The 22,300-nt window shown below is 41.7% G+C and overlaps 1 protein-coding gene across 11 annotated transcripts in view; it reads left to right on the plus strand.

Moving 5' to 3' along the window:
* Window positions 1-4,250: 4,250 nt before the first annotated feature.
* Window positions 4,251-22,300, plus strand: part of ADD1 (adducin 1) — a gene marked incomplete at its 3' end in the record, with an annotated part of 72,964 nt that continues 54,914 nt past the window's right edge. For 3 of the 11 annotated variants that reach the window (XM_081304070.1, XM_081304067.1, XM_081304068.1), the window contains exon 1: window positions 4,252-4,420. The other 8 variants (XM_081304073.1, XM_081304074.1, XM_081304077.1 and 5 more) reach the window with 5 other exon arrangements.

Genomic DNA, 22,300 nt, shown 5'->3' on the forward strand with positions numbered 1-22,300 from the left:
TTACCACTGAGTCACATCCCCAGCCCTTTTTGAGACAGGGTCTTCTTAAGTTGCTTAGTCCTCATTGAGTTGCTGAGGCTGTTTCTGAACTTGGAATCCTCCTGCCTCAGCCTCCTGAGTCTCTGGGATTACAGGCATGTGCTATCACATTTGGCCCAGACCCTGTAAATTTTAAAACTAACTTGTCCATTCCAATAGCAACAACCCATTGGCTTTTTTTTTTGTAGTACTGGGGATTGAAACTGCGTATGTTTCATCACTGAGCCATACCCTAGTCCTTTTTAAAAATTTGAGACAGATTCTTATAAAGTAGCTGAGGGTTTTGCTAAATTGCTGAGCCTGGCCTCGAATTTGCAGTCCTCCTGCCTTAGCCTCCCAAATTGTTGAGATTATAAGCATATATTTTGACACCCAGCCAAATTTTGATTGGGAATAATAATGTATTCCATTATAGCTATGAATCAGCTTCAGGAAAATTGACAACTTTATAATCTTGAGTCTTCAGATACATGAATGTGATCTATCTTCATTTGTGTCTTCTTTAAGGTTTGTCAATAGGATTTTGTAATTTTGTTGGTTTAATATTGCTTATTTTTTTTTTTACTAAGTATGCTTTGATAGTACTTTATATTTCCTTTAGTCTATTGTAAAATGTGTATTTTCTTAATTTACCTATTTTTTGTTAATAGCATGTTAGATGTATCTTATCTTTTTACTGGAGTATTTTGTTTGCATTTAATGTAATTAAACTTATTAGTTTATTTTATTTGCATTGCTGGGGATCAAATCCAGGGCCTTGTGCATGCTAGGCAAACACTCTGCCACTGAGCTACATCTCCAGCTCTTATTATTTTTTTGAGGGGTTACTGGGGATTGAATTCAGGGGCATTTGACCACTGAGCCACATACCCAGTCCTATTTTGTATTTTATTTAGAGACAGGGTCTCACTGAGTTGCTTTGCACCTCACCATTGCTGAGACTGACTTTGAACTCATGATCCTCCTGTCTTAGCCCCTCAAGCTGTGGGGATTACAGGTATGTGCCACTGCACCCAGCTTTTTTTTTTTTTTTAATATTTGTTTTTTAGTTGTAGTTGGACACAATACTTCATTTTATTTTTTTATTTATATGTGGTGCTAAGGATCGAACCCAGGGCCTTGCACATGCTAGGCGAGTGCTCTACCGCTGACCCACAACCCCGGCCCCAGCTTATGTTTTTATTGTTCCTTTTTTTTTGAGATGGGGTGTCTCTGTTGCCCAGGCTGGTCTTGAACTCCTGGGCTCAAGTAGTCCTCCTGCCTCTACTCCTGAACAGTAGGAATACAGGGGCACACCACTACACCTGCTTCTTTTTCTATCCTTTTTTTCATTCTTTTAGATTGAACAACTTTCGAAAAATCATTTCACTTCTCTTTCTACTAGTTCAAAAGTCACATACACACTATTCTTATTAGTGTGTGGAGTTAAAACCATTAAATCTCGGGCTGGGGCTGTAGCTCAGTGGTAGAGCACTTACCTTTTTTTTTTTTTTTTTTTTTTTTTAAGAGAGAGGAGAGGGGGAGAGAGAGAAGGAATTTATTTGTTTATTTTTTATTTTAGTTCTCGGCGGACACAACATCTTTGCTGGTATGTGGTGCTGAGGATCAAACCCGGGCCGCCTGCATGCCAGGCGAGCGCTCTACCGGTTGAGCCACATCCCCAGCCCCTAGAGCACTTACCTTGCACGTGTGAGGCGCTGGGTTCCATCCTCAGCACCACATAAAAATAAATAAATAAAATAAAGTTATTTGTCCATGTTAAAAACAAAAAAACAAAAATAAAAAAACAAAACAAAACAAAAAAAACCCATTAAATCTCCTCCACAGCACAAGTCCTTGGGTGACTTTGCCTTCACTGACCTCCTTCATGGTTTCATACATATTGTACATTATTTGTGGATTTTAACCCTACGTAGGCAGTATTCTTTTTGATTTTTTTTATAGCTGGAAAGAGAAGGTAAATTTTAATAGCACTGAAATGGTGAGATCTACACAAGATAAAAAGAATCATTTGCCATTTCAAAGTACATGGTTCTGTGGCTTTAAATATATCCACACTGTGCAACCATCACCACCATCAATCTCCAGAAATTTCACCTTCCCACACTGAAACTCTGTCCCCATTAAACACCAACTCCCCACTCCCCTGCCCAGCCCTGGGCATCCACCATTCTACCTTCTCTCTTTAAGTACTTGTACTTTATATTCATACAGGTGGAATCAAACCTTTATCCTTTTGTGAGTGCATTGCTTCACTTAGCAAAATGTCTCAAGGTTCATCTGTGTTATTCCATGTATGAGAACTTCCTCATTTTAAAAGGCTGAATAGCATTCCATTGTCTTTCCATTCATCATTCAGTGGACACGTGAGTTGCTTCCATTCTTGGGCTATTGTGAACAATGCTGCTGTGAACACGTATGTTACAAATCTGTTCAAATTCTTGTTTTCCTTTTGCAGTACTAGGGACTGAACCCAAGGGCACTTTTTCAGAGCTGCAGCAGCAGAGGACAGAGGCAGGCTGATACTAATTGGCTGTGCCATTCTGTTTGCTTGGTTGTTAGAGCTTAGATGTGCTGATGGACATTAATACAAAGACCTGCATCCTGGTGCCAACTCCCATCCATGTGCCCCTTCCTTAGAAGTCTTCATCCTTTAACTTCCAGATCACCACTTCTAGGATCCTGACCAACGAACTAAGCCTCATATCTCTCCACACAAGGGAATGGCTGGGATCTCCCCCTGGAGCTTTGCTAACTGGGGTCAGTCTCCTAACTACTGTCTTTCACTGCAGCTGCTGAATGGGTTTCAGCTCACCAATATACTGAGCCCACTTTCCTTTGCTTCTTGTCAGTGTGCCATGCCATTCGTATGAGCTGAGTGACACTGGACTGCGGTGGGTGACAAGAGGTCTAGACTACCTATTTCTGTACCTGCTTGAATCTGGTCTGGATCCAAAACTGTTTATGACTTGGTGGTCAAACTCAGCTTATGACAGATGGTTCTTGCCTCAAGAGTTAGTTTTGGTGTTCCATAGAAAATTCCACTTCTATTGGAACCCAGCAGAATTCTAGAAGTTACTTTTTAAAGCTTCTTAACCTGTGGGTTTGTATCTTTAAATATTATTTCTTCTTTCCAGCTGCCATCACCATTTTCAGGGAATGTATTAGTCCTCATGAAGTGGTCCTAAAATTCTGCAGTTCAATCTTTCCCAGATTCTTTTTGGTTTAATTTAGTTCTTCTCCTTGCCTTCAAGTTCAGGAATCTTTTGTGTCTAACCTATTAATCCCATCCATTGTATTTTTCACCTTTACATGTTTTTTGTTTAATGTCTCCACTCTCTAGTTGACATACTTTCCAGTCTTCTGCCCCACCAGCTTTCCTTCAGCATCTCCTTTTTGTTGTTGCGGGGCTGGGGATGGAATCCAAGCACTCTGCCACTGAGCCACATCCCAAACCCCCTCAGCGGGACGACTGCACTGGATGCTGAGGATTCGGAAGTGAAGGGACAGAACTGGGGTCCAGCCATCTGAGGACAGGCAGTAGGCAGGAGCAGGTGCCTAGAGTAGGGGCTGCTGGCGCTAATCCACGGCAGTCTCCCTGGCCCAGAGGCTCCGACGGGAGCAGAGGCCTGCGCTGGCTTTCTTTGGCTGTGCAGGGAACAAGAGCCCTGCCCAGCGGGGACTCGGACGAGACAATAGGAGTGGCAGTGTGCGGAAGGTGCCGTTCGGGTCACCGCGGCTGGACGGCCTGCCAATGGCCGCTGCAGGCTCATTTCCCGGTTCCGCGGAGGTGCCTGGCGCTTGGCATCCGCAACCAGCAGGCTTTTCTGTCGGCGCGACCTTATCGGGGCCCGCAGGCCACGCTGTCCCGACCCCACCCTGCCAGCTGGGGCCCGCCCGCCCGCGCTGCCGGGTACTGGGGCCCGCCTGCGCGTTGCGTAGCCGGGCCGCTGCAAGCCCCCGAAACAGCCGCACAGTTGCCAGCGGCGGCGCCCCACGTTTCCGGGAAGCAGCCCCGAGGGGCCAGACCCCGCCCTCCCTACCGCCCGCGCGACCGGGCCTGCGCAGCTGCGCCGCAGCCGCGAGGCCCCGCCTTCCCTAGGTGCCGCCCCCCGCGTCTCGCCAATAGGAGGGTGCGATGCTGGATGGTGGCGGCGCAGGCCGGGCCAATGGAGAGGCGCGTCGTTGAGATGCGGCGCCGCAGGCCGCACCCAATTCGGGGGGCGGGGGCGAGCGAGGGCGGCGGGGCCGGGCGGGCCGCAGCCGCCAGGGTGCGCGAGGCGGGCGGGGGTGGAGCCGGAGCCCCAGCCCCAGCGGAGCCCGCAGGCGGAGGCCGCACTCGCGCTGAGAGGCTGCTCGTTGCTCTCGATTCTCTGCGGAGGTGAGGCGGGTGGACGGGCGCAGGCCTCCGCAGCAGCGGACCCGTCGCTGCGGGCTTCTCGGTGCAGCAGCGCGGGCCACGGGCCTCGGGCACGGTGGGGCGGGTCCCGCCGACGTCTGGCGGCTGCGGGCCTGGCGGACGGAGGCCGCGGGGAGCGGGAAGCGGGTCGCCGGCGGCCGCGGCGGGGACGGCCTCCTGGTGGTCTTCCTGCGCTCTCCCGCCTTAGCCTTCCCTGCGTTTTGGGAAGAGCCGGAGGACCTCTCCCTGTCGTTATTTTCATTTTTGTTCTTGTCACTCGTAGCCGAAGGTGTCTGGTAGGTGATTTGAGTAGTTTTTGCAGACGCACCTTGGGATGAATGTTTTGGTTCGCCCGAAACTGCTGTTGGCTTGACGGTGCGATTTCATGCCTAAAATGACCTAAAGCAATTGCCGTCTCCCAAAGGCCTTGAACAGCTGCTGATAGCTGTGTGCGTTGCAGGTGAGTTTTGTAGAGAGATTTTTGTGTGTCGAAAACTGATTGCCATCTTCGTGGGGATGGGAAATCGAATGTTGAAAGATCCAGTTCGTCTCCTTTGCAAAACACGTGTGAAAAGGAGCCTTCAGCCCGTCCCGGAGAGGGGAGGCCATTTCAGGCCGAGGGTGGACTTCAGTACGGGGTGGGCTTATAACAGTGCAGCCTTCAATCTCTGGAGAAAGCCAGTGGTGTAGAGTATCTTTAGATAGAAATTTTGGATGATTCGCTTTAGTTCTTTCGGGGAAACTAGAATAATATAGTTATTTTTTAAGGAAATGAATGGTTTTGTCAGTCAGAATTGCTTCTCAGAGTTTTGATGTGGTTTACCCCGGCATCATCCGGTAGTTTACTACTTTGTATTGTGTAGCTTCTAGAGTTTCAGAGACTCAGAGTCTGTGAATGACCTGAATCTAAATCCAAATTCTACTCAGTCTCCAAACTACGATAGTTTCTTTAAAAAAAAGTGTGGGCGTGCAGTTTTTGCCTTGCCCCTGAGAGGCAACCCTGTACCACCGAGCTACATCCCCGGCCTCTGCTGCTTATATTATACAGGCTGATACTTTCTTGCTTTAACTCTTGTGATGTAATCTGATTCTGATAAGGTTTTGTTTAATGTTTAATTTGTTTCTGATTTTACCATAAAAGATTCTTTTTTATTTCTTTATTATTATTATTTTTTTTTGCAGTAGTACAGGGACAGAATGCCCTGTTTGTTTGTTTATTTATTTATTTATAGGTGGTGCTTAGGATTGAACCCAGTGCCTCACACTTGCTAGGCTAGCGCTCCACCTCTGAGCCACAGCCCCAATCCCCAAAGCTGTTTTTTTATGCTATTGTTTTTAGTTCTTGTATGTAGTCGTTATAGTGATCAGGAAAGTAAATATTAAAATACTTCAAAAGATACCGTTATTTTTATTATATAAAACTCAGTTTGATTGCCTTTCTTCCTCCTTTCCATGTTGAACTCTTCACACACACACACACACACACACACACACACTGAGAGAATAGCAGAGTTCCTGTTTACTCTCATTTAGTTTCAACAATTATTAGCTCTTAGCAAGTGTTTTTTTTTTTCCATCTGACCCTTCAATCCCAGATGTCATATCTTTTTTTTTTTTTTTTTTTTTGAGGGGGGGGGTGGGTAACTGGGGATTGAACCTAGTGTTGCTTTACCACTGAGCTACATCCCCAGCCCTTTATATTTTTTTATCTTGAAATATAGCCTTGCTTAATTTCTGGGGCTGGCCTTGAACATATATAATCTTCCTTCCTGCTTCAGCCTCCAAAGTCACTGGGATTACAGGATGCACCAGAGCGCCTGGCCAGATATCATATCATTTTAACTGTTAAGTGTTTCAGTATGTGTGTCTTAAACAATAAGGACTTTTAAAAAAGGTAAACATGAATACCAGTATTAGAAAAAAGGAATTTCTTTAATACCTTCAAATATCCAACTACTGTTAACATTTTCTTGATTGTCTCATAATTTTTTTAAATAGTTTTGAGCTAGGATGCCAGTGTCCCCATACCATTGTAACTTGTTTTAATCTATAGGCTCCCCCTCTATCATCATCAACATTTTTTTTTTTTTTTTTAACTTGTTGATGAAACCTGACCTGGTAGTTTGTTCTGTGGAGTAATGCGGACTTCAGTCTGTACTATTTTTAACAATACAGAATTTGCTGTAAACTGATGGCTAGATAGAAAGGTCTTATCAGATCCAGGTTTGATTTATTCTTTCAAGATGACTTTTAGGTAGGTAAACAGATAATGGTGCATAATCTGGTTAGCAGCCCTTGCTGCTTGGTGCCTAGAGTCATTAAGCTTTGAAAAATATTGATGTTTTAATTCTGTAACCTCATCAATGATTAATTGGAATACTTGTTTTTTTGAAAAAAATATTTTTAGTTGTAGATGGACACAATACTTTTATTTATTTTTATGTAGTGCTGAGGATGGAACCCAGTGCCCTCCACATGTGAGGCGAGTGCTCCACCACGGAGCTGAAACCCAGCCCCTAAATGGAATACTTCTATAGAGAAATTTTCCTTCATTCACTATTTGATTACCTTGAAGTATATTTCTTCTAGAAAAGGCAGGACAAATGCTTAATTCCTATTATTTTCTAGTTTTCAAAATTAAAGAGTTGATTCTCTAATATCCTTTAAAAGTCGCCTGTGAATTGTATCTATGTGTTTGTCCTTGTGAACTCAGGAGCTTAAATGTATTTTTCTTTTTTTGGTACTGGGGCTATGTTCCCAGGTAGGAGGATGGCAAGTTTGAGACTAACCTCAGCAATTTAGTGAGGCCCTAAGGACTTAACCAGACCCTGTTTCAAAATAAAATAGGGGTGTTACTCAGTGGTAAAGCGCTTGCTTAGAACATGTGTGCAGGGCCCTGGGTTCAATCCCCTGCACAACAAAGAAAGAAAAATTAGTGTATATGAAACGTAAATAAGTTATATGTTTAGACTTGGGTTCCATCCATAGATATTTCACTATGTACATGCAAATACCCTAAAATCTGAAAAAATCCTAGATACTTTTGGTCTTATGTCATTTCAGATGAGAAATACTCAATCTGTGTTTAGAAACAACAGTTCAGGCCTTTGGGCTGCTTACTGTACTAGGTTAATCATTGTTTCTAGATCCTTTTAGTGAGCTGGTTGTGTGTTACAGATACTTTCGGTGCCAAAGTATGAATTGTGTTCTACTTAACCTCAGCCTTATACCTGAACCTTTTTTCCTTCTAAGTGAAACATTTTGTTTCTTCTTATTCAATCATTTTAGCCTGCACTGTACAATTTATCTCAGAAGACTGTCAACACAAGCACCAATGAAACTGTTAAAGAATTTTTTTGTGCCCTTGTTAGGTTTATCTAGTCAAATTCTGTTTTAAAGTCATTTAGAAGAGTTAACTATGTGGTTTTGCCATCACCGTATGTATAGTTTAGTTCTATAGTTTGGTTTTTATTTTGCCGTCACTATTTAAAAATTGCTTTTTAAAAATTTAATTTTGCGGGCTAGGGCTGGGGCTCAGTGGTAGAGCCCTTGCCTAGCATGTGTGAGGCCCTGGGTTCCATCCTCAGCACCACATAAAAATAAATAAACAAAATAAAGGTATTGTGTCCAACTAAAACTAAAAAGTAAATTAAACAAAAAAACCTTAATTTTAATAGGGCATGGTGGCACATGCTTGTAATCCCAGTGACTCTGAAGGCAGAGGGAGGATTGCAAGGTTGAGGCCAATTTCAGCAATTTAGCGAAGCTGTCAGCAACTTAATGTCTCAAAATAAAAAGGGCTGGGGGTGTGGCTCAGTAGCTAAACACCCCTGGGTTCAATCTCCAGTACCTCTCTTCCCAAATAAAAAGTTTTATAATTAAAAGGCTTTCAAAGTCAAACCCGTAAAACAAGTATAGTTGAACCTCTGTCTCCTTCATCTTATTCCTTCCTTTCCCCCTACGTATTCTTTCCAACTTGTATTTTGGACCTGAGATCCAACTCAGGGGTGTTCTAACACTTGTAGGTGGACATAATGCCTTTATTTATTTATCTTTATGTGGTGCTGAGAATCTAACTCTGGGCCTCACCTGTGCTAGGTGAGTGCTCTAGCACTGAGCCGCCACCCCCCCCCCCCAGCCATCCCCCCAGCCTTTTTTAATTTGCATTTTGAGATAGAGTCTGGCTAAGTTGCTGAGGCTGGCTTTGAACTTGAAATCCTCCTGCCTTAGCCTCCTGAGCTGCGGGATTCAGGCATGTACCACCACACCTGGCAAGTTATAACTGCCTTTTTTTTTTTTTTTTTTGGTACCAGGGATTGAACTCAGGGGCACTTAACCATTAAGCCATATCCCTAGTCCTATTTTGTATTTTATTTAGAGACAGAGTCTCACTGAGTTGCTCAGTGCCTCACTTTTTGCAGAGGCTGGCTTTGAACTCGAGATCCTCCTGCCTCAGTCTCCCAAGCTGCTGAGATTACAGGCGTGTGCCACTATGCTTGGCTAAGATATAACTGCTTTTTAAGGAACATTTAACACAAACATCTTGCCTGGTAATGCTCTTTTTAAAAAAAAAAAAAAACATTTTATTTTAGTTGTAGATGGACACAATATTTTAAAAATTTATTTATGTGAGGTGCTGAGGTTCAAACCCCAGTGCCTCACATATGTTAGGCAAGCCCTCTACCACTGAGCTACTGTCCCAGCCCCTGATTTTTTTTCTTATTCTATAATTTGGTGAAGATTTTCTGGTACATTTAAAGGTATAGAGTCTAAAGAAATTCTTCTCATAGGGATGATATCATACTCCAGAATTCTCTTCTGTCAAGAAGACAACCTTAGCTTTTTTGTTATGTGGTGATCAATGACTATAGGTTAAAGACCTCAGTTTTATATTTTCCTTTTTGTAAACAGTTGCCCTCAGCCCCTCAACTACAATAATATAGTTTTGTGTTATCTACCGTTTCTGAGGTACAGACATCAAACTCATATTGACATAATAAATACAATGTGCCTTAGTAGTTTTTCCCCCTGTTGTTACCAGTGTTCCCTCACAGGTCATCCGCGTGTTCATTGAGCTCTGAGATAAGTGTGTGAGTAGTGTGCCTGTAGCTGTAGTCATGTGTAACGATTTGCTCACATCTGTTCTGCCTTCAAGATGCTTCCTCAGGGCCCGGGGATGTGGCTCAAGCGGTAGCGCGCTCGCCTGGCATGTGTACAGCCAGGGTTCGATCCTCAGCACCACATACCAACAAAGATGTTGTGTCTGCCGAAAACTAGAAAATAAATATTAAAATTCTCTCTCTCTTTAAAAATAAATAAATAAAATAAAGGTATTGTGTCCAACTAAAACTAAAAAATAAATATTTAAAAAAAAAAAAAAAGATGCTTCCTCAGGCAGTCCTTCTGTGCCGCCTCCACTGTCACTGCGTGGGTCCCGGCAGCCCCCGTCTCTCCCTTGGACTCCATAGCAACCTCCAGCTGGTCTCCTGGACGCTTCCTTCCCAGCTCCTACCCATCATTTAGGGTGTTTTTCATAAAATACTATTGGATCACGGTCTGTCCTGTTTAAAACTCATCAAAGACTGATAGTCATTGTGTCTAGGTATAGGGGATGGAGTGGCTGTTGGACAGGGTTACAGACAGTCCTCAACTTAGAGTTTTTTTGACTTTACAGTGGTATGAAAGCATATCCATGCAAGTATTCTGTTTTTCAGTGCAGTATTTAATACATTACAGGGGATATTCAGTACTTAATATAAATCAGCTTTGTGCTTGATGACTTTTTAGCCCAGCTGTAGGCTAATGTCAGCATTCTGAGCATCTTTTTCTTTTTTCTTTTTTCTTTTTTTGGCAGAACTAGGAATGAACCCAAGGGCACTTTACCACTGAGCCACATCCCCAGTCCTTTTAAAATTTTATTTTGAGATGATCATGTTTAGTCGCTGAGGCTGGCTTTGAATTTGCAATCCTCCTACCTCAGCCTCCTGAGTCACTGAAATTATAGGCCTGTGCCCAGCTTCTAAGCATATTTAAAGTAGGCTCAGCTAAGCCCAGATGTTCAGTAGGTTAGGTGTATTCAATGCATTTTCAACTTACAGTATTTTCATTTACAATTGGCTTATCAGGCCATTATTCCATCATAAGTATAGGAACATCTATATGCCTTTGGAATTTTGATTATTTGCCTGGATTATGTATTCAGACTAATAAGTTTTATAAAAACAAAAGGGTTCAATTCCTCGTACAAACAAACAACCCCTGCTGCCTTGCTCTTAGAATGACAGTCCTCCATTTGACTGGTGTTATGGTTGGATATGAGAAATCCCCCAAAAGCTAACACATGAGACAATGCAAGAGGGTTCAGAGGAGAAATGACCGTTACAGCTTTAACCTAATCAGTGAATTAATCCCATCGTGAATTAATCCCTAATAGGATTAATTGGGTGGTAACTGGAGGCAGGTGGGCTGTGGCTATGGGGAATATATTTTGGATCTGGAGAGTGGAATCTCTCTGCTTCCTGATTGTCACCTGAGCTGCTTCCCTCTGCCACACTCTTCTGCCATGATGTTCTGCCTCAACTTGAGCCCTGAGGGAGCAGCAAAAAAGTCACAGCAGCAAAAAAGCTGGCTAAAACCCCTGGCGCTGCCGCACTGCCTGCGCACAGTGGGTGCAGTCTGCTGTGGGCAGTGCCTTTGCGTTTTCCTCGCAGTGTGTTCCTCTGTTGAGGCGACTGTTGATAAATGGGGATATGCTTTTATATTGGTAAAATAGAAAGTATAGAGTCCACATTATACATTTTGTTTTTCATCTTTTTAAGCACATGCAGTTTGCTAGGTATTGTGCTTTTATGTATATTTAATCCTTAAACCCGACAAGCAGGTCCTGTTTCAGATGGCAAACCAGGAGTTTTACTGAGTTGCCCAGGTCCCACAGCGAGGGGGCTGTAGCTGTAGTCATGTGTAACGATTTGCTCACATCTGTTCTGCCTTCAAGATGCTTCCTCAGGCAGTCCTTCTGTGCCGCCTCCACTGTCACTGCATGGACTCCATAGCAACCTCCAGCTGGTCTCCTGGACGCTTCCTTCCCAGCTCCTGCCCATCATTTAGGGTGTTTTTCATAAAATACCATTGGAGATGTGGAGTTGTGGAGATGGAGTCCAGGCCTGGGGTGTCCTGCCCTCAAAATGATGCTTTTAACTGGCCGGTGCTGCCCCCCTTGGTGGACTCCTCAGTCCTAACATGAGGCCTCTGTTGGCAGCTGCTGTCCTGGTCTCCCCCTCAGTGCATTCACATCTATCCCTGTGTTGGTTCACTACTGTACTTCTGCAGTCTAGCACAGTGCCAGAAACAGTAGGTCTTTAAGAAATATTTGTTCAATTAAAGATTTTTAGTTATTTTTTAAAAGCTTGGTTATGAGGAAGAATGTTCATGGATGATTATTACAGGAGATATGGCATCAATTCCCCTAAAGCAGGAGTTGGCAGATTTCCTGTGAGGGGCCAGGTAGTAAATATTTTGGGCTTTGAGGGCCAGGTGTTCTGTTGCAACTGCTCATCTGTATTATTATTATTATTATTATGCTGAGGATTGAACCCAGGGCCTTGGAATGCGGGGCAAGCACTCTAACAACTGAGTTATGTCCCCAGCCTGCTCATCTGTATTTTGAACAAAAACAGCCATGAGTGATATGCATGTGGTTATCATATATCTCATAAGTTGCCCTGGAACTTTTGATCCATTTTCTTCAACCTCTTGTTATTGGGATTACAGGGGTACACCCCTGCGCCTGGCTTGTGAACCTTAAAAATATGAGCATTGGGCTAGATTTGGTTGGGGAGAGTTGTGTTTGTTAATTCTTGCCCAGAGTCTTAAATCTTATTAGGTCAGATTTGACACTGGACTTCTGGACAGAATTTGTCTGCCTGTGTTGGTTCTTTGGAAACACCATGCTTTGGTCTGTTTAGGACTATAGATGATATCCTGCTTCCATCCTGCTCCTAGACTCCCTGTGAGTAGACTGTGCACTGTCCATTATAATAATTTCAGCAAGAAATATTAACTTTTCCTTGAGTAAAGTGCTGTCCCAGAATGAATTTTTATATTTTGTTTTTCCTTTTAACATTTTAAAAAATTTTATTTATTTTTACTAATTTTTTTTTTAGATGGACACAATACATTTTTTTTTTTTGTTTTATTTGTTTTTATGTGGTGCTGAGGATCGAACCCAGTGCCTTGCACCTGCGAGGCAAATACTCTACCACTGAGCTACAAACTCATTTTTCACTAATGGTTTCATAGAAGTTCTTGGAGTTACAAAAACCTGGTTATACCTAGCGGTGCAACTTCTGTTTTAGCCAAATTACTTAATTTTTTTTCTTTTTAATACCCTTATTTTATTTATTTATTTTTACATGGTGCCAAGGCTTGAACGCAGCGCCTTGCATGTGCTAGGTGAGTGCTCAACCGCTGAGCCACAACCCCAGACCCCTTAATCTTGTTTTTTGAATTATAAATGAGAAGGGATATTTCCTACTTGTGCCTTTTGGGCATTAGCTGTAGTGTAAGTGAACTGGCTAGTGGTGTGTTAAAAGAAAAATCAAAGTAGAGGAAGACAAAATGAAACAATTAAAAATGGCTATTAATTATTCCCAAGCAGACATCTTTAATATTTCTGGATATGCTCTAAATGCATGCATAAATTTAATTGGTTTTCTGTCCCACTCTTTGCTTTGTGAAAATAGTGTGAAATCATGTACATTTAGGAAGAGCAGAGTTAGGTCCTGCCTCATTGGAAGAGAGGTAGAAGGGAACCCAGTACAGTCAACCGGGTCGGGTACATCAGCTGGTGGTGCGTGGGTGCCAGCTGCACTTGCTTCTGACATCTCAGCTCTTGTTTTCACTAGGCAGGGCACAGGCTCTGACTCTAGAACTCCCTGTCTTGCAGAGCGCTGGGTGTGTACTGTGTGTGTGTGTGTATTCTCCATCTTCAGTTTTTTATAATTCTCAGAATGAGAATATTGAAAGAAAAGCATAGTAAAATATAGTTTAAATTTTTTTTTTAATTGTTGATGGACCTTTATTTATTTTAATGTGGTGCTGAGGATTGAACCCAGTGCCTCAGCTAGGCAAGCACTCTACCACAGAGCTACAACCCCAGCTGGTAAAATATAGTTTTTAAATTGATGTAATTTATATATGGTAAAATGTAATTCAACGTATTTAAGTCACATTTCCACAGGAAAAAGACATTGATCTGATTCCTTGTTCAGCATATTTGCTTGTGGTATTAATACACTTAATTTTTTTTTTTTTTTTTTTAGAATATGATTTACATTACCTTGAAAGTTCTTCGTGCAGGTAGGAGCATGGTCTAGAATCTGAGGGTGTGGCAGAGCAGTTTGCACCTTTATTGTAAGCTTGTTCTCTGTAGGGATTGTGGATAAAATGTCTAATAAGCAGAATTTGTGATAAACAGCAAGTTAATAAAAAAAAGAAAAGATTATTTTTTTTTTCAGTCCAAGCTTTAAACTTTGTTTCTACTTCCCTATCAGAAATCATTCAGTCAGTGTGATATATTTATTGGCTTGGGCCTTTTGTAACATGTTTTTTCTCTTGCTCTTTAAAATTCCCTCTGGCCCGCAGCTGTAGTGTGTTGGCTGTGAATGGCAACATCTTTTTCTTTTATGTATATTGTGTTCCTTGAGAATTAAAACTCATTAAGGCAAAAAGCCCACTGTTTGTCACTTAGTTATTTCTTCATGTTTTGAATGGTTACTTGGGCAGGTATAAGGGATGTCCTTTTTTGAAATACCTTATTTTCTAATAAGGCTTTAAATGCTGAACCTTATGTAAGACTCAGTTACTTAACAGATTAAATATACTAATACCTCCTTAGTTCGGTCAGAGCCTATCAGCTGTCACATGGTTCCTTAACATAGTTAGGAATTGAGCATAGCATAATATAATATTAAACTTTAACAGAACTGTTTAATAGTTAATACTTGTCTGACTTTCTGCGTTCAGGACACTTGGGTTGGAAGGAATGAAGGGAAGCAAGTTTAATTCAGTTTGCCTTTTTGGCTTTTTTTTTTTTCCCCTTTTAAACAATTCTTTAAAAAAATATTTATTTTTTACTTGTAGTTGGACACGATACCTTTTTTTTACTTATTTATTTTTATGTGGTGCTGAGGACTGAATCCAAGGCCTCGCCCATGTTAGGCAGGCGCTCTACTGCTGAGCCACTACCCCAGCCTCCTTTTTAAACAATTCTTATGAGTAACATCTAACAGAAATAGCATTCTTTTTTTCTTTTTCATTTCTCTTTTTGTGGTGCTGAGTTGAACCAGAACAATTGTTTTTTTTTTTTTTAAAGAGAGAGTGAGAGAGGAGAGAGAGAATTTTTTTTTTTAATATTTATTTATTTTTTTTAGTTCTCGGCGGACACAACATCTTTGTTGGTATGTGGTGCTGAGGATCGAACCCGGGCCGCACGCATGCCAGGCGAGCGCGCTACTGCTTGAGCCACATCCCCAGCCCCAAGAACAATTGTTTTTGATCTTGTTACCTTCACAGTGTTGAACATATTTTGACAAGGCTTTATATGAATTTACACTACATAGGAAGAAGTTACATAGGACTAGAGTACGTAGAACAGTTATCCCAGCTTTAAAAAAGGGAGAGAGATTGAGATGGGATCTTCCTGTGTTGTCCACGTGGGCCCTGAACTCCTGGGCTCCAGTGGTCTTCCTGCCTTTGCTTCCAAAGCAGCTGCAATTGCAGGCGCACCCAGCTTTAGAATGTGGTTTGGTGCTGGCATTGAACACATGGCCTTCTGCATGCCAAATGCGTCTCTGTCCCTGGGCCACACCCCTAGCCCTGTCCTAACTTTTTACTAAACAGTTTCTTAGGAATCTGCTCTGCTGGTATGAAATGACAACAGCATGTAAAAAATGTTATTTTCGCAAGCTTTTTTGCTAGTCTAGCTTTTAACTCGGACATCGGTCCCATATGTTTATTTGTGTTCACTGAAAGCCTGTTTTGTACGGTGTACTGCCATACAGGGAATGCCCTGTTTTCTTCTCCTGGGAAGTTTGTCCCAATTAAGGAATGACTGGGTGGCATATGGTTTGCGATTCTCCTGCCTCTGGAGCAGCTGGGATTATAGGCTTCTACCACCTGGCTTAAATTTACGTTTTTGTTTGTCAGCAGCAGTAGGGGGTACTCGCTCACTTTCAAGCCTGTTTCTCCCTCATAAAATGAAGTACTCTAAGACACAGAGGAGAGAAATTGTGAAAACACTTTGAAAATGTAAATACTGAGTGAAAACATATGTCTATACAAAATCCTGTGTGTGCGGGTTCACAGCAGCATTATTTTAATAGCCCCAGAGTGGACACAGCCCAGGTGTCCATCAGCTGATGAGTGTATGAGCAAAATTGTAGACTCTCCATACAGTGGAATAATTTTCAGCTTATAAAGTGTTGAAGCACCGATACCTCCTACAGCTTGGACACCTGGGAAACATGCTGGGTGAAGGAAGCAGACATAAAGGTTAGGTGTTGTGTGGTTTTATTCATGTGAAATGTCCAGAATAAGCAAACCAATAGGGGCAGAAAGTAGATGAGTGGTCATCTGGGCTGGGGCTGAGGAGGGGGTTAGGAATGAGGTGTGACTGCTAGTATGAGTGAGATTTCTTTTTAGGTGTGAAAATGTCATGGTATCTAGGTTGTGATGATGGCTGCACAGCCCTCTGAGAATGCCAAAGCCACAGCTGTGCAGTTGAAGTGGGTGAAGGTTTTGGTGTGAGATATCTCAGTCCAGATGTAAAAAGGTGAATGCTGGAGGAGGACTTTCATTCTCACTGAAGTCAGCCAGCTGTCATTGGTATAGTGACGGTGTTAGAGTCATCACATCAGGGTGTGGGCGACAGTTTTGTCATTGAAAATATGTTGGTGATGGGCTGGGGATGTGGCTCAAGCGGTGGCGCGCTCACCTGGCATGTGTGCGGCCCGGGTTCGATCCTCAGCACCACATACAAACAAAGATGTAGTGTCCGCTGAAAAACAAAAAAATAAATAAAATTCTCTCTCCTCTCTCTCTCTCTCCTCTCTCTCTCTCTCAAAAATATATCTTAAAAAAAAAAAGAAAATATGTTGGTGAAGGTCTCCATCTCTGTGTAAGGCAGTACCAGCAGTGGTCCTGTCCAGATGGAGGAGTGTGGGGCCATAGGCCTCGTACTTTCCTCCCTTCCCTTCCCTCCTGTCTGTGCAGAGGAAAGGTGCAAAAGAGGCAGGAGAGAGTGAGTCCTCTCCACTGGCTTCACCCTCACAGTGAATCCGAGGTATCTATCTGAGGGTTCTATCCTCAGCACCACATATAAATAAAATAAGGGTATTGTGTCCACTTATAACGTAAAAATAAATATTAAAAAAATGGGGGTTGGGGATGTGGCTCATTGGTTGAGTGCTCCTGGGTGTTCAATCCCCAGTACCAAAAATAAAAAATAAAAAGCCTTCCTTGGACCAGGGATAGTAGTGGGCATCAGGGACCTGCAGAATAAGAGAGAGGTCCTGCACTTGAAGGGATCTTGCTGAGGTATTCTCTGTAGGACATAAGGGTAGATCCCTGTGGGAGTTTTTTTTTTTTTAATATTTTTTTTTTAGGTGTAGATGGACACAACACAATGCCTTTATTTTTATGTGGTGCTGAGGATTGAACCTGGGTCCCGCCCGTGCTAGGAGAGCGCCCTACCTCTGAGCCACAATCCCAGCCCTCCTATGGGAGTTTTGAGGTCACTGAGATGGTTCCTATCACAGCAATTTTTATCATTTATGGTTTTATAAAAAAACAGTATAGTGATTCTTCTTTAAGAAAATGGTAAACAGTAAAGAGAAAACATTCTAGATTTTCTTTTTAATTTTTTTAGTTGTCGATGGACCTTTATTCATTTATTTTTATTAATATGTGGTGCTGAGAATTGAACCCAGTGCCTCACACGTGCTAGGCAAGCACTCTACCACTGAGCCACAGCCCCAGCCCCATTTTAGTTTTTCTTGGTGGGTAATTTCTGTTTTGATCCCTTGGTGTGCCAGTTTGAGGGTGAAGTAGAACCCTCATGAAAGCTGTACGTCATAGATTTATATGCTCTATTCACACAACCTAGTATTTGTTTTCATGGAAAATCTTACTTGAGTAGTAGTGCCTTATTTAGGATAATTCTAAATGTTATTAGTAGTGAAAATGGTGGTTGGGTGTGTGTGAAAATGTCTGAAGAGCGTGTTCAGTTGTGAGGCTGATCCTGAAGTGTAGCCTGGGGTCTATGGAGTGGGTGAGTGTCGTGTCAGTGGTCTCTTGGTATTCAGGTTGGCCCATACATGAAACTTTGGTGAAGTTATTACGTTCTGAAACTCAATTTTGTTATCTGTGAAGTGATATGGTGACATCTAAACTTCCTTCTAGAACTAAAAGTGTATGCCTCTAAGGCTGTGTTCACTGCTCTCTTGTTCTATTGCAAATGTTTATATGTACATAATTATTTTATAGATAGATATATAATATATAATTTTTTTGGTACAGGGAATTTAACCCAGGTGCCCCCCTCTTTCTTTCTCTTTTTATTTTTTATTTTTTTTTTGGTAATAAGATCATTGTATTTTAATTATTGAACCTGAAAAACCTATCCTCAGAGCAGATGTTGAACCCAGGTCATTTAGGAGAACACCAGGCATGCTCACCAATATAGGGTGACTACCAACAGCCTGTAAGAAGATATCCTTTCACAGGATTTTATGCAAAAATCTTGTAGGTAACTATGCTGTTATTTATTTATTATTCATTAGTATTTAGGGGAGATTAATAATTTTTAGGCCATAAAATGAATAGGAACTAACTAAACATTTTCTGATATAAGTTCTATCTTTTATGCCTTTCTTTTTTTTTAACCTTTATTTCATTTATTTATTTTTATGTGGTGCTGAGGCTCAAACCCAGTGCCTCAAACATGCTAGGTGAGCATTCTACCACTGAACCACAACCCAGCCCCTTTTATGCCTTTCTTTTTAAAATTTTTAATTTATTTTACACATGACAGCAGAATGTGCTTTCATACATCATACATAATGGAGTATAATTTCTCATTCTTCTGGTCATGCCCGATGTAGAATCCCACCGGTCATAGGGTAGTAATGTCTATTATCCTTCCTACCTCTCTACCTGCTCGCCTCTCTTCACTTTCCTCTACCTAATCTAAAGTCAATCTGTTCTTCCCTTTTTCTTTTTAATTTTGAGATGGTCTCACAAAATTGCCTCAGTGATTCCCAAGTCACTAGGATTACAGGCATGCACCCAGCTGATTTTATTATATAGTACCATTTCATTGTTACATTAATAAAAATTTATTTAATGTTTACTGTGTTCAGAGTATTATGTTGAGAATATCAGAGGTAAATGATATTGAATGACTCCTGCTTTGGGTAAGCTGCAGTCTAGTGGTTGGATTAAGACTTCACTGCAGAGCAGGGAGATGGTTGGTAAGAGGGAACTATTAAGTGGTGGTCATATGTGTCCTGTGCTCCTACCAACAAGGGTTACTCTTGTCTATATAGTCCATACAGATGCTGCTGGTGCTGCTTACAAAATTGATTGCTACATTTATTTGAAGTTTACTGTGTGCATTATACTAAACCTTTGATGTAAATTAACTAAATTAATCTTCAACAAAATAAATAGATAATGATTTTCTGATTTTATAGATGAAGAAACTGAGGCATATAGAGAATAAGAGTGTGCCTAAGGGCTGGGGATGTGGCTCAAGCAGTAGCGTGCTCTCCTGGCATGCGTGTGGCCCGGGTTCGATCCTCAGCACTACATACAAATAAAGATGTTGTGTCCGCTGATAAGTAAAAAATAAATATTAAAATTCTCTCTCTCTCTCTCTCTCTCTCTCTCTCTCAAAAAAAAAAAAAAAGAAATCACACATTGTGAGTAGAGGTCTTCCATCAGTGAAAAACCAGACTGATTGTTTAAAAAATAATTCTGTGTAAAAAAAAAAGAAAAAAGAGTGTGCCTAAGCTAGCACAGCCGGGCTGTGAACTGGGATCAGCAGTTAGGGTCTGGTCCAGAGTCTGGACTCCAGATATGACTCAGACACCTTTATTGGTCAGTCAGCACTAGGAGGAGAATGGAGTGTTTACGAAGACCCAAGCCAGATTATTTTCTGTGCTAGTGATATCAGACAGATTTTAGAAATATAAGTTCAGTGAAACAGATGGTTGGCTTATCTCTAACTGCCTCACCTAGGGTTGTTTTAGAAACCACGCCCGAGACTGTTGGTTAAGGGGCTGAGTTAAAGTGAGGAATCTCACCAGAGATGTCAGGTCAGGTGGAATGGGGAGCTGTACTTCAGGTACTGAAAGGTAAAATAAGTTTATCATCGAATGTTATTTTTTAATTAAAATGCATTTTAACTTTAGTTGGTTACACTTAATATTCTTGAAATTTTGAAGTGAAGTTTTTGGTATGTTACTTTTGCTTTCTCATCAGGTACTGGAACGATTAACATGCTCATTGTTTGTAGGGTACTGCTGTGTGCCATCATTCTGCTGCCCATCTCACACTTGTCCCTCCTTGTGGCCTCGGCAGTCTTGGAACATATGACTAAGTGCATTTTGTTATAAATGAGGAAACTGAGACACAGAAGATGATGAACTTACCCAAGGTCTAAGTCGAAGGTTATAAAGCAGTAGTGGGGCACTGCTGCTGCTAGGTTGAAGTGTGTGTCCAAAGCCCTGGAGGGGAGCAGAAAGACACTTCACCTTGTGGGGGGAGGGATTCATGGCATTGAGATAACTGGAGAACATACCATTTATCAAAATGAATCTCAGATGGGTTAGAGAGAAATATATAAAATTATATAGATGCTGTGGAGAGGAAGCAAATAAAATGTTCATCAGAGATATGCTTTAAAACTTTCTTGGGATGGGTGTGGTGGTGCATGCCTGTAATCCCAGAAGCTCAGGAGGCTGAGGATAGGAAGTTCAAAGCCAGCCTCAGCAACTTAGTGAGGCCCTAAGCAACTTAGCGAGACCCTGTCTCTAAATAAATATAAAAAAAGGTCTGGGGATGTGGGTCAGTGGTTAAGCTCCCTTGAGTTCAATCCCTGGTACCAAAAACAAACAAACAAAAAAACCAAAAAAATCCAAATAACTTTCTTGGAACATTTTGTTAGGTGTATGCCTGTGAAGGAATAATGACGTGTAGTTGTCAGTATGCAAATGCTCAAGTATTTACTCATTGAAAAATAAAATTATGATGATGATCTGGGGATAAAAAGACAAATTTTTCAAATTTACAGAATAAATACATCCAGATCTCAACATGTAGTTAGAGGAAGGAAATGAATAGTTCATAAGGGCAATTTCAGATATAAATTAAAAAAAAAATCATTCTCGCCTACTACCCAGAGGAATGCCAAAGAAAGCAGAAACTTTGGCTCCATCAGAGGGAAGCGTTGGCCATGCACTGCAGGCTATCCTGTGGGAGACTGATCTCAGTGAAGAAAGAGCTGTTGGGACCCAGCCGTAGCCTAGCAGGCAGCGTGTTCTTATTTCAGCCAACAGGTAGTAGGGCTGCAAGAGGAGAGGTTGATAGACACGTTGTTTAGCAGATGTTGGCTTCTGCCACTTTATATATATTTGCCTGTTCCATGGCTGCAGTACAGTTTTTTTTTTTTTTTAAAGAGAGAGGAGAGTGAGAGAGAGAGAGAGAGAGAGAATTTTTAATATTTATTTTTTAGTTCTCGGCGGACACAACATCTTTGTTGGTATGTGGTGCTGAGGATCGAACCCGGGCCGCACGCATGCCAGGTGAGCGCGCTACCGCTTGAGCCACATCCCCAGCCCCTGCAGTACAGTTTTTTAAAAAAATATTTTTAAGTTATTGATGGACCTTTATTTTATTTATCTTTATGTGGTGCTGAGGAACGAACCCAGGGCCTTGCATGTGCTAGGTGAGTGCTCTACCACTGAGCCACAACCCCAGCCTCTGCAGTACAATTTTGTACATGCTATTTTAAAATTTTTCTGTTATCAGGGATTGAATCCAGGGGCATTTAACCACTGAGCCACATTCCCCGCCCCTCCCCCTCTTTTTTTAAAGAGAGAGAGAATTTTTTAATATTTATTTTTTAGTTTTCGATGGACACAACATCTTTATTTTATTTTTATGTGGTGCTGAGGATCGAACCCAGCGCCGCATGCATGCCAGGCAAGCACACTACCGCTTGAGCCACATCCCTAGCCCCCCCCTTTTTTTTTTAATTGAGAGAAGATCTCACTGAGTTGCTTAGAACTTGCTAAGTTGCTGAGGCTTGTATATGCTTTTTAAAAAACTTATAGCTTGGGAGCTAGCTGGATATCAAATCAGAGACTCTGCGTCTGATAGAAGAAAAAGTTGGCTCCGATCTACATATTGTGGGGTCGGGCTCCAAATTCCTTAATAGGACACCCATAGCACAAGAGTTAATAACAAGAATCAACAAATGGGACTTAATTAAACTTAAAAGTTTTTTCTCAGCAAGAGAAACAATAAGAGAGGTAAATAGGGAGCCTACATCATGGGAACAAATCTTTACTCCTCACACTTCAGATAGAGCCCTAATATCCAGAGTATACAAAGAACTCAAAAAATTAGACAATAAGATAACAAATAACCCAATCAACAAATGGGCCAAGGACCTGAACAGACACTTCTCAGAGGAGGACATACAATCAATCAACAAGTACATGAAAAAATGCTCACCATCTCTAGCAGTCAGAGAAATGCAAATCAAAACCACCCTAAGATACCATCTCACTCCAGTAAGAT

Source organism: Spermophilus citellus (assembly GCF_964194105.1).
Source record: "Spermophilus citellus genome assembly, chromosome: 8".
NCBI classification, from domain to species: Eukaryota; Metazoa; Chordata; class Mammalia; order Rodentia; family Sciuridae; genus Spermophilus; species Spermophilus citellus.